The following is an 11613-nucleotide window of genomic DNA, read 5'->3' on the forward strand; positions in this document are numbered from 1 at the left end:
ACCTCTCTAGGAAGCCTGTTCCAGTGTTTTAGCACCCTTTCAGTAAAGAAGTGCTTCCTAATGTCACCTGAACCTCCCCTGATGCAGCTTTGAACTATTTCCACATGTCCTACCATTGGATAACAGGGAGAAAATATCAGCACCTCCCACTCCACTTTCTTTCCTCAGGAAGCTGTAGAGAGCAATGAGGTGGCCCCTCAGCCTCTTTTTCTCCAAACTAGACAAATCCAAGGTCCTTAGCCACTCCTCATAGAACATTCGTTCCGGCCCTTTTGCCAGCTTTGTTCCCCTCCTCTGGACATATTCAAGTACCTTAACATCCTTCTTAAATTGTGGGGCCCAGAACCACACACAGTACTCAAGGTGAGGCCGCACCAATGCTGAATAGAGCACGATAATCACCTCTTTTGACCAGCTGGTTATGCTGTGTTTGATGCAGCCCAGGATGCAGTTTTCCCTCTTGGCTGCCAGGGCACACTGCTGACTCCTGTTGAGCCTGCTGTCAGCCAACACCTCCAAATCCCTTTGTGCAGGGCTGCTCTCCAGCCACTCCTCTCCCAATTTACACTTGTGTCTGGTGTTACTCTGTCCCAGGTGAGGAATCCAATACTTAGACTTGTTAAATCTCATGCCATTAATGATTGCCCAGTGCTCCAATGTTATCTTGGAGCATGGCATCCTGCACACAGAAAAGCACCAGGGAGTCCTCTGCAGACAATGCAGAGAAGAACCTCCCTGAATCCACCCAACATCTGGAGTTATCCACCAGCAGCATCATCATGAGGGACTGGGTACCTAGGGGACTAATAGCATATCAGAAGATGTAAGAATAAGAGCTGCTGGTGGAGAAAGTGCATTGCAGCGTTATGCTGTGTCCCATCTGGATGTGTGTCTCTGATGGGAACTGCAGCACAGAGACCATCTGTGCATGACCTATGAAGCCAGAAACTCATTTTTACACTGCCTGACTGTGTAATCAGCTGTCACTTTATCAGCTCACTCATTCTATTAATTGTCCAGCTCACTTGCTATAATCTAGAAAATGCTGATCCATGTATCTGTGCAATCTTATATTGCAGGCTCATGTCAATCCTGATAGTCAAGTCTGGCAGCTCATACCTCTTTCAATAGTACCTTGCAAGGGTTTCAGTTGATCCTTTTTTTTTCTATATCACCTAATGACCTGTAGCAACAGTCAATTTCTCATTCAGAAGGAGGAGACATAAACTTCCTTGCTTCTCATTCTGCTTCTGCTTCTTACCAAATATTTTCTGCATAATTCATGCCATGTTATCTGCCCATGTCTGGTACCTCAGCATTTCATCTCTTCTGGCATTGAACTACCTTTCTTTGCGTGGCTTCAAGGACTTTGTCCATTCCTACATATGTAGATCTCATTTTCACAGAATGATAGAATCATTGAATGGTTTGGATTAGAAGGCACCTTTAAAGATCACCTTGTCCAACCCCTCTACCATGGGCAGGGACATCTTTCATTAGATCAGTTACTCAAAGCCCCATCCAACTTAACTCAGTTTTATCCAATAATTCGAGAAGAGAAGGTCTATATGGTCTCTTTTTCTTTCTTCCTTTAAATATTTATGTAAGAACAACACATCAAAAGGGACTTGTAGACATTAAAAAGAAAATGTGGAGTCTTAGTGCTTGTTTTCTACCCGTTGGTTCTTACATGAAAACAATGCCAGGTCTCAGCAGACCAAGTGAAGTTTGCAGGGCTAGGAGCACCTGCAGTCCATCCTTCCAGCAGGGTCATAAAAAAAAACAAGCCAGAGGGCCCCAGGCTGACACCACCTGTCTCCACTGGACCTCTCTGGCACATAACTTGTGTCTTCTGCCCACATTGACGCATACTTGCCCCGGAAATCCTGGGGCCTCTCATCCCAGCATTCAAAACAAGCGTCCATGGTGGAATGGGCATGACATAAACCAGGAAATGCAAAGGCAGTGTAGAGGAAATTAGCTACACATGCCATATCATTAGCTGGGATGATTCCGTTCTTCAGGAGCATACAGGAAAATTGTTGCTTATGCAGAGGCTGCCTTTGGGCCTGAGGCAGTGTGAGGCTGGTATAAAAGCCAGCCCAATTCATCACTCTCTCTACCACTTCTGTCACCTCCTTCTCCTTGGGAACTAGGTGAGTTGGAACCCCTTTTCTCCTCCACCTCCTCCTATAGAATGAGGTCTAGCCTTCAAGGATATCTAAGATGGTGGGAGAGAGCAGAGGACAGAGGGTCTGTCATGGAGAGACTCTGAGGCTGGGCTGAGGTAGCTTTTTGGCTACAAGCTAGGCAGGAGCAACCCTGGGCCTGACTGTTATCTGAAGGACCCCACTAAGCTCAGACAAAGCAGCTCAAGTTTCCTCCTGCCCAGCCTCCACCTCCTCACCCAGCAGGTGTCTTGGCTTCCTTCTGGTGGGGTTCAGGCTCTTCCTCACATGTTCCTGTGCTCTACGTCCTCCCTGCCCTCTCTTCCAGGTGCATCATCAGCCCAGAGACATGTCCTGCTCAGACCAGTGCCAGCCATGCGTGCCATGCCAGCCCTGCTGCCCAACCCCACTGGCCGGCAGCTGCAACGAGCCCTGTGTCAGGCAGTGCCAGAACTCCACCGTTGTCATCGAGCCCTCTCCCGTGGTGGTGATTCTTCCTGGTCCCATCCTCAGCTCCTTCCCACAGAACACCATTGTGGGCTCTTCCACCTCTGCTGCTGTTGGCAGCATCCTCAGCTGTGACGGAGTGCCCATCAACTCCTCGTGCTGTGACCTCTCCTGCATTACCAGCTGCTACTGTGGCAGCAGAAGGTGCCCCCCTTGTTAAAGCCACTGGTGACAGCCCAGACAAGGACCCCTGGGAACCCTGAAGATGATGCCAGACTGAACGACGAAGATCATGGACATTGTTTTGAGAAGGGCTGAGCGTGTCCCACTCCTCCCGCAAAAGGTGTGAGCCCTTTGGAAGGGGCCAGCCTGGGCTCCCTGAAAACACGGCCAATGTTTTCTCATTCCCTTCCTCCACTCTCTCCTTTCCCTCCTTCTCCTTTGTTGTTTTCTGCTCTCTGGGCCATGAGGCCCACCAAAGCCAGCTTAGGGGGGACCTGCCTGCCTCTCTCCCTCTGTCAGACAGCCAGAAGAATACCCTGTGCAAACTCCCCCTTGATCATGGGCACTGACTCTTAGCTGCCCATGGTGATCCTTTCAGTGTGGCCTCTCTTCGGAGACATCTTGTTTCTCTCTTTCGACTCATTAAACTCTGCTGCATCCCAGCCTCTGGCTCTCAGTGGTCCTTTCCCTCCATTCCTGGAGGATGGTCCCTAAAACTGTCCAGGGAGAAGAGAGATATGATGGGTGGGAGCAAATATGTGAGCAAGTAGACCCTTTCTCAGACCTAGAGGACTGGGAGGGCAGGGCACACTGTCTCTAAGCTCCTTCAGTCATTGTCCCTTGGAGCTGAGAATGACATCTCTGGCTACTCCACAGCCACAGACCATCAGCCCTTTTCTTGCTGAATCTCTGCCCAGAAATATTCCCCTTGGCTTCAGAGAATGCCCAACAGATGGTGATACCAACTGGAGCTGTGTTCATGGGAAGACCCCATTGCTGCAGGAGGCCCTGGGAGGTCAGCAGCCCCACAAGCACTCAAGGCAATTCCCCTCTTCTACTGGGGGAGAAGGATCATAGAGAAGATGACGATGAGGATGGAAGAAGGGAATAGTAGGAGATATCACCTTGGCTACAGCCCAGAGACACCTCCTCCTCCTCACCTTCCCACCCATCTCCAGAAGGAGGGAGCACGGCATGCATCCAAGGGCAAGCTCCCTGTTCTTCCTTCACACCCAGACAGTAAACTGTGTAGCCCAGGACACAGATTAGCAGGGCTAAGGTATCTTGCAGAGTACGCACCTCAACTCCCATCAGACAGAGCAGCTCCAGGACAGAAAGGTTATTCACCTGGGCCTGCAAGATGACACAGATGTGTGTCTGACAGTTCCTCCAATGCTACTGTAGAGAGAGCACCAATCAGAACAGCCCGCGCTCTCTCTTTGCAGCTCATGGCAAGTGCAATCCCAGCCTGGGGTGCAGGGAAAGAACAGTGCCATGGCAGGAGCTCTCACCACCTTCTCCTTTCCCCTGAGGCACTAACCCCAGGTCCTCACAGAAAGACAATAGTTGCCTGTAGGTCTCTGGGTGCATATTGGGAAATAGGAGTGCCAGGAGAGAACTGAGGGCCCTTTCCCCAGAGCTCAGCCTTGCACAGAGTGGCCTCCTGCCAGGATGCCAAGAGAGGAGAACCATACTGCGCCTCTCCTCCTAAGCTCCCTCCTCTCCTGAAGCCTAGAGCTCAGAGGGAACTGCCTTTGGTGCTTGAAGCTCAGAAATCTGGGACTACAAAGACAGCTGAGATCTTCTGCACTGACCTATCTGTGAAACATTGAGAGGGAATGGGCTGGAAAAGAGAGGCAATGAGGGATGGATGGTTGGGGTAAGAAATGCAGGTGAAGGGAGTCTGAGACAACCAAAGCAGCAGGTGTTTCTCCTCTGTCATCAGTTCTCATGCAGGACCTTTGCTAGCAGAGTCAGAAAGAGCTGAAGAAAGCAGGTCATCAGCACAGCAGCTCCCATTCACAGCTTTCCTCCCACATGGCCTTTGGGGTGTCCTTGTTTGTTTGAGCCTATGGCAGGAGGGTTGGTGGGCTGTGCTCTGCCCATGGCTGTAAAGCTGCCACTAGTTCCCAGGTACACAAGCACAAAGGCCAATTCACATCATTGCTCACTATCCTCTGAGGGTAACAATGCTGGAGAAAGAGCCTGCTCCTGATGGCACAGATACAAGCAGAAAGAAAAAGCATGTAAGTGATAATCACATCATGGCACTTCTAATTATGAGATTTGCTGCAAAAGAACATAGGTCTTGGCTGGCTTCGAGGTACCCAGCAGGCTACTAGTAACGTGAAAAAGATCATGTGTTGAGGTAAAGACAGGGGGATTCCTTACCAATTACCATCACAGGCAAAACAGACTTGACTTGGGGAAGATTTGTTTAGCTTACTACCAACGGAAACTAGAGCAGGATGGTGAGAAACAGCCACAAAAATCCTAAAATACCTTCACCACATCCCCACCTCTTTTTCACAGACTCAACTTCCCTCCTTCATTCATGGCTCTTCTATTTCCTCCACACCCAAGCAGCGCAGTGGGAAGCAGAATGGGGGTCGCAGTCAGTACACAGCAATTCCTTCCTGCACAAAGAAGGATTTTTTCTGACCTGCTCATGAAAACACAGCAGTTTTTTAGCAGTTTGTTCTAAAATCACATGTCCCTGCCTTCACAGACACAGTCGCTGGGCCCTCAGTCTCAGTTTTTTATGGAGCATAATGAAGTCCTGGTGCTTGAACACCAGAGGAGTTTGACTCAAAGCTGTTTGACTCCCTTTGTGCCACCCAGAGAGTCTGTCCTGTATCTCCCAGCAGAGCAACATCTGATCTCCCTTCCCTTTAGGCCAATACCCATTTGGTGCAAGGTCTCGGCCCCTGCCTCACTCAACACCAGGCTGATGAGTTGCAGAAGTGCATCTGGCATTGGCCTGGATATAAGGAACCCATGTCTCATCCCAGTCACCAGCAACACTGCATCATAAAGGGATACATTCAGGGATGATGGCCTGCATAGGTGGGCATGCTTTCTTGGGCTTTCTATCTGTATAGAAAGCAAGAAATGGAGGGCACAGGAGGCAGAGACTGTATTTCAGTGCTCTGAGCACCTCTCTGCCAGGCCAAAGGCACCTCCATTCAGCTGTAGACGGTCTCTTTCCGGCAAGGACAATCTGCTACTCTGCGGTGCTCGTGAACACATCAGGGTGGAGACCCCCCTACCAGGACCTGCACATGACATCATGATGAGAGTCACACAAGTACAGACTGACACACATGTGCTCATGCATGCCTTCACGGAAACATGCAAAACCCTGTACGCTCACATAAAGCCAGAAAACATCAGCAACTGTGGACTCTGCTGAGGAGATGCTGGGGACCACACTGGCAGAACAGGAATCAAGTACCCCAGGGAAGGACGGGGCTCCAGACATGCTCATGGTGTTGCCTGACGACCCACAGAGACTGCACATGGAGGGGATGAGGCAAATGAGCACAGCAAAATTGTCCCGAGAGAACTGTCAGTGTTGCAAAAGGGTCAAACCCTCCCAGCAGAAGACCATTTGTGGGCAACAGTGAGCATCCATCAGAGAGAGATGTGAGGAGCAAGAGAAAAGGATTTGGCATGTCCTCTCAAATGGCAGTCCTGGGGCATCTGGACAAGAAACATGAGAGCGATGCCCATTTCCGGACAACTTTGCCACAAACAAGCCCACAGGAATGACCCAGGTGCACATCACCTGCCTGCACAGGACACCATCAGCACTTGAGCTGAGTCTTCTGCCTGCGCTGATGTGTTTCTACCCCGGACATCCTCGGGCCTCTCATCCCGGCACTTACAGAAGACTTCATATGGGAAAGCACGTGGCATAAGCCAGGAAATGAAAAGGCAGCAGTGCAGGAAACCAAGACACCACCCATACCATTAGCTGGGATGGTTTGCATTTGACATGAGCTTGTCAGAAAATTATTACTTCCACAAAGGTTGCCTCTGAGCCTGAGGCAGTGCAGAGCTAGTATAAAAGGCAGCCCAGTTCTCTGCTCTCTCATCCACTTCTCTTGCCTCCTTCTCCTTGGGAATCAGGTGAGTGTGAAGCCTCTTCTCCTTCTCCTTCAAGATCAGCTCTTTCCTCTATGTATGTCTCAGCTGATATGGGCTGTTCTGGCCCAGGACTGGCAGCTGCTTTTCATGGGAGAGGGAAGGGGAGGGAAGGTCTTCCACAGAGAGGAGCCGGGAATTAGTTGAGGTGGCTCCTGGGCTTTGGGCTGTGCAGTGTATGGTGAGCCAGGAGATTCCTTGGCTCCACAGTGGATGGGTGCAGTGCTGTTTCTCATGTGTCCATGTTTTCTGCTTCCCCCTGCCCTCTCTCCCAGGTGCACCTCCAGGCCAAAGACATGTCCTGCTATGATCAGTGCCGACCATGCCAGCCCTGCTGCCCACCATGCCAGCCCTGTGGCCCAACCCCTCTGGCCAACAGCTGCAATGAGCCCTGTGTCAGGCAGTGCCAGAACTCCACCGTTGTTATCCAGCCCTCCCCTGTGGTGGTGACCCTGCCTGGCCCCATCCTCAGCTCCTTCCCACAGAACACTGTTGTGGGCTCCTCCACCTCTGCTGCTGTTGGCAGCATCCTCAGTTGTGACGGAGTGCCCATCAACTCTGGGTGCTGTGACCTCTCCTGCATTACTAGCCGTTACTGTGGCAGAAGGTGCCTCCCCTGCTAAAGCTGCTGGAATGTTTCCTGGCAAGATCCTCCAAGACCTCGGGACATAATGCTGGACAGGAGATAGAGCTCAGGGCATTGTATTTAGAGCCTCGGGCCATTGTTTCCTTCTTCCAATCTCTCTCTTTTCCTTACCTTTCCTGTCCCCACCACACAATGACAGCCTGGTGAGGACCTGTTTGCCTCCCTCCCTCTGCAGGGCAGGCAGGCAGACATCCCGCAGGAGCTCCTTTCTTCATCTTAGTGATGTCCTGGTCCTCCATGTAGGCCACCTCCTTTTCTTCTTTAGACTCATTAAAGTTGTGCTGCATCCAAGTCTGGGCCTCTGAGTCCTCCTTTCTTCTGTGGCAAGTCATCCATTCTGCGCAGGGAAAAAGGTGGAGGAAGGGAAGAGTGGGACTTACTTTAGTTGATTTTGTTTTATGCACTTTCCCTTGGAGCTGAGGAAGGCATCCCTGGCTACTCCACAGCCAATGACCATCAATGAGAGGATGGTTCCAAAGAGTGGCAGGAGTGGGGATGGAAAACAACAATGCCTGGGGAAAGCCCATAGCCTCGTCTCACACTTTCCTTACACTCCATTGCCTGATCTAGAGTCCGTGGCCACTACACAAGGACACAGCCAGATGAGATATATAAGTACCTCAGACAGTCCTTCAGCACCTGGCAGGGCACAGCTGCTGTCCAGATGTGCAGGGCTGAGGTAATTCACAAGTTCGGATTGGTATCAGCCACACTCAGGCTAAACAATGGAGTCCCCACTCCCTGTGATCCCAACAGCCCCATGGGCCACTGGAGCTCCAGGAGAGCACCCAATGCCTGAAGAACTACATTCTGTCCACTAACCCACCGTTTACAGGCAGATGGTGACTGAGCAGATGGCAGCATGCACAGGGCATCCCCACAGCAACTTGGGCTCTCCGCAGTCCAGTGACTCCCTGCCTTCTCATTGCTTGTTTCAGGGCTTCATCTTCCCTGAATTTGTGCAAATGACTTGTGGCTTCACTATTAATGTCAACATTTAGGTATGCTTTTCAATTATAGTTAAAAATATCTTTATAGATAGTGGTCTTATCCCCAGGTAATGATCTAAATCCTGTTATCCCTCATGTATCTGTGGTCTCCTGGATGCAGAAAAGGAACTCCTGAAGGCTTTGCTGGGCTCAAAATAAATGCTCAGGCACACAACACCTCATGGACCACATGAGGTTCCACTCGTGCTCTTCCTGACCACCGTTTGGGGCAGAGGCACTATCTTTGTTCATGTCACTGGGTGCTGGGCACCTTCAACACGACAGGACAGGCACCAACACATGCATAGCACAAACGCTGGGCATGTACTTTCCCATACTCATCTTCCCTGACTCCCCTGGTGCTCTGAGACAGGGCCAGCCTGAGCTCTGCTCACAACACCACTGCTCCTCACTTGAAGGCCAGGGTCTTCCTAACACTGCAGTCCCTGGCCGTTGGAGATCTGTCCTCCAACAGACCCGGCACACCACTGGGGACCACATGGGCACACTGAAGGGCAGGGCTGTGCCCTCATAGTAGGACACCTCTCCCCATGCCATGCTCTGCAGGGAACAGGACCAGTGTGGGTAGTTACACTGGGAGGACGAGTACTGCTTCTAAGCCCAGGAAGGCACAGCTCCAGCATAGGTCCAAAGCTCTGCTATGCCCTGCACCCAGGCAGTGGACCCCAGGATGGAGCACTTCGGCACACAACAGAGTTGTCACCTAGAAGACGTAGATAACACTACACTCTGGGTACATGTATCTGCCACCTTAGACAGATGTCTAATATGGATCTCCTGACTCACCCTGTCGGGGGTTCTCATTTCTCTTGATTGTGACAAATGCCTTCTAGAGAAGAAGTGCAGATGTTCATGCCCCTCTTTGCTATTCCCTGCTTGCAGTGTCTCTTTAGGTGAACAAGTCTAGAGACACTCACTAAGCTGAACACCCCTCAGAAGAAATTACGATCAGTTTATTCATGAAACCATGAAATTAATTTAGCATATTTCCAAGTGACAAAATCCACTGCAGGGAGTCTACAACTACCTGAAGGGAGGTTGTAGTGGAGTGGGAGTCGGCCTCTTCTCCCAGGCAACTAGCGATAGGACAAGAGGACACAGCCTCAAGCTTCTCCAGGGGAGGTTCAGGTTGGACTTTAGGAAGCATTTCTTCTCAGAAAGGATCATTAGCCATTGGAATGGGCTGCCCAGGGAGGTGGTGGAGTCACCATCTCTGGATGTGTTTAATAAAAGACTTGACATGGCACTTAGTGCCATGGTCTAGTTGACATGGTGGTGTCAGGGCAATGGTTGGACTCAATGATCGCAGAGGTCTCCTCCAACCTGACTGATTCTGTGATTCTGAGTCCCACCCTCCCCTTCCTCCACCTTTTCCCCTGAGCAGATTGGTACACTTGCCACAGAAGGAAGGAGGACTCAGAGGCCCAGGCTTCGATGCAGCACAACTTTAATGAGTCTAAAGAAGAAAAGGATGTGGCTCACAGGGAGCACCAGGGACAGCCACTAAGATGAAGAAAGAAGCTCCTGCAGGGTGTCCATCTGCCTGCCCTGCAAAGCAAGGGAGGTCAACAGATCCCCATCAGGCTGGCTCTGGGAGACAGCGACAGCAAAGGAAATGTAGAGACAGAAGAGTGGAAGAAGGAAACAATGGCCCAAACAATGCCCCAAAGCTCTATCTCCTGTCCAGCATTATGTTCCGAGGTCTTGGAGGTTCTTGCCAGGGGATGTTGCCAGCAGATTTAGCAGGGCTGACATCTGTTGCCACAGTAACGGCTAGTAATGCAGGAGAGGTCACAGCACCCAGAGTTGATGGGCACTCCATCACAGCTGAGGATGCTGCCAACAGCAGCAGAGGTGGAAGATCCCACAATGGTGTTCTGTGGGAAGGAGCTGAGGATGGGGCCGGGCAGGGTCACCACCACGGGGGAGGGTTCGATGACTACGGTGGAGTTCTGGCACTGCCTGACACAGGGCTCATTGCAGCTGTTGGCCAGAGGGGTTGGGCCACAGGGCTGGCATGGTGGGCAGCAGGGCTGGCATGGCCGGCACTGGTCATAGCAGGACATGTCTTTGGCCTGGAGGTGCACCTGGGAGAGAGGGCAAGGGGAAGCAGAAAACATGGACACATGAGAAACAGCACTGCACCCATCCACTGTGGAGCCAAGGAATCTCCTGGCTCACCATACACTGCACAGCCCAAAGCCCAGGAGCCACCTCACTAATTCCCAGCTCCTCTCTGTGGAAGACCTTCCCTCCCCTTCCCTCTCCCATGAAAAGCAGCTCCCAGCCCTGGGCCAGGACAGCCCACATCAGCTGAGACATACGTGGAGGAAAGAGCTGATCTTGAAGGAGAAGGAGAAGAGGCTTCACACTCACCTGATTCCCAAGGAGAAGGAGGCAAGAGAAGTGGATGAGAGAGCAGAGAACTGGGCTGCCTTTTATACTAGCTCTGCACTGCCTCAGGCTCAGAGGCAACCTTTGTGGAAGTAATAATTTTCTGACAAGCTCATGTCAAATGCAAACCATCCCAGCTAATGGTATGGGTGGTGTCTTGGTTTCCTGCACTGCTGCCTTTTCATTTCCTGGCTTATGCCACGTGCTTTCCCATATGAAGTCTTCTGTAAGTGCCGGGATGAGAGGCCCGAGGATGTCCGGGGCAGAAACACGTCAGCGCAGGCAGAAGACTCAGCTCAAGTGCTGATGGTGTCCTGTGCAGGCAGGTGATGTGCACCTGGGTCATTCCTGTGGGCTTGTTTGTGGCAAAGTTGTCCGGAAATGGGCATCGCTCTCATGTTTCTTGTCCAGATGCCCCAGGACTGCCATTTCAGATGACATGCCAAATCCTTTTCTCTTGCTCCCCACACCTCTCTCTGATGGTTGCTCATTGTTGCACACAAGTGGTCTTCTGCTGGGAAGGTTTGACCCCATTGCAACACTAACAGTGCTCTCGGGATAATTTTGCTGTGCTTATTTGCCTCATCCCCTCTCTGTGCAGCCTCTGCAGGCCCTCAGGCAACACCACGAGCATGTCTGGAGCCCCGTCCCTCCCTGGGCTGCTTGAGTTCTGTTCTGCCAGTGTGGCCCCCTGTATCTCCTCAGCAGAGTCCACAGTTGCTGATATTTTCTGGCTTTATGTGAGCGTACAGGGTTTTGAGTGGTTCCATGCAGGTATGCATGAGCACATGTGTGTCAG

General features: G+C 51.3%; 3 pseudogenes; 2 read left to right on the forward strand and 1 right to left on the reverse strand.

The window, feature by feature from the left end:
* The first annotated feature begins 2007 nt into the window (after positions 1-2007).
* On the forward strand, positions 2008-2835 carry LOC137673954 (feather keratin Cos1-1/Cos1-3/Cos2-1-like; annotated as a pseudogene).
* A 3780-nt stretch (positions 2836-6615) lies between these two features.
* Positions 6616-7387, forward strand: LOC137673703 (feather keratin Cos1-1/Cos1-3/Cos2-1-like; annotated as a pseudogene).
* A 2772-nt stretch (positions 7388-10159) lies between these two features.
* Positions 10160-10930, reverse strand: LOC137673702 (feather keratin Cos1-1/Cos1-3/Cos2-1-like; annotated as a pseudogene).
* Positions 10931-11613: the final 683 nt, after the last annotated feature.

Source organism: Nyctibius grandis, chromosome 26 (assembly GCF_013368605.1).
Source record: "Nyctibius grandis isolate bNycGra1 chromosome 26, bNycGra1.pri, whole genome shotgun sequence".
NCBI classification, from domain to species: Eukaryota; Metazoa; Chordata; class Aves; order Nyctibiiformes; family Nyctibiidae; genus Nyctibius; species Nyctibius grandis.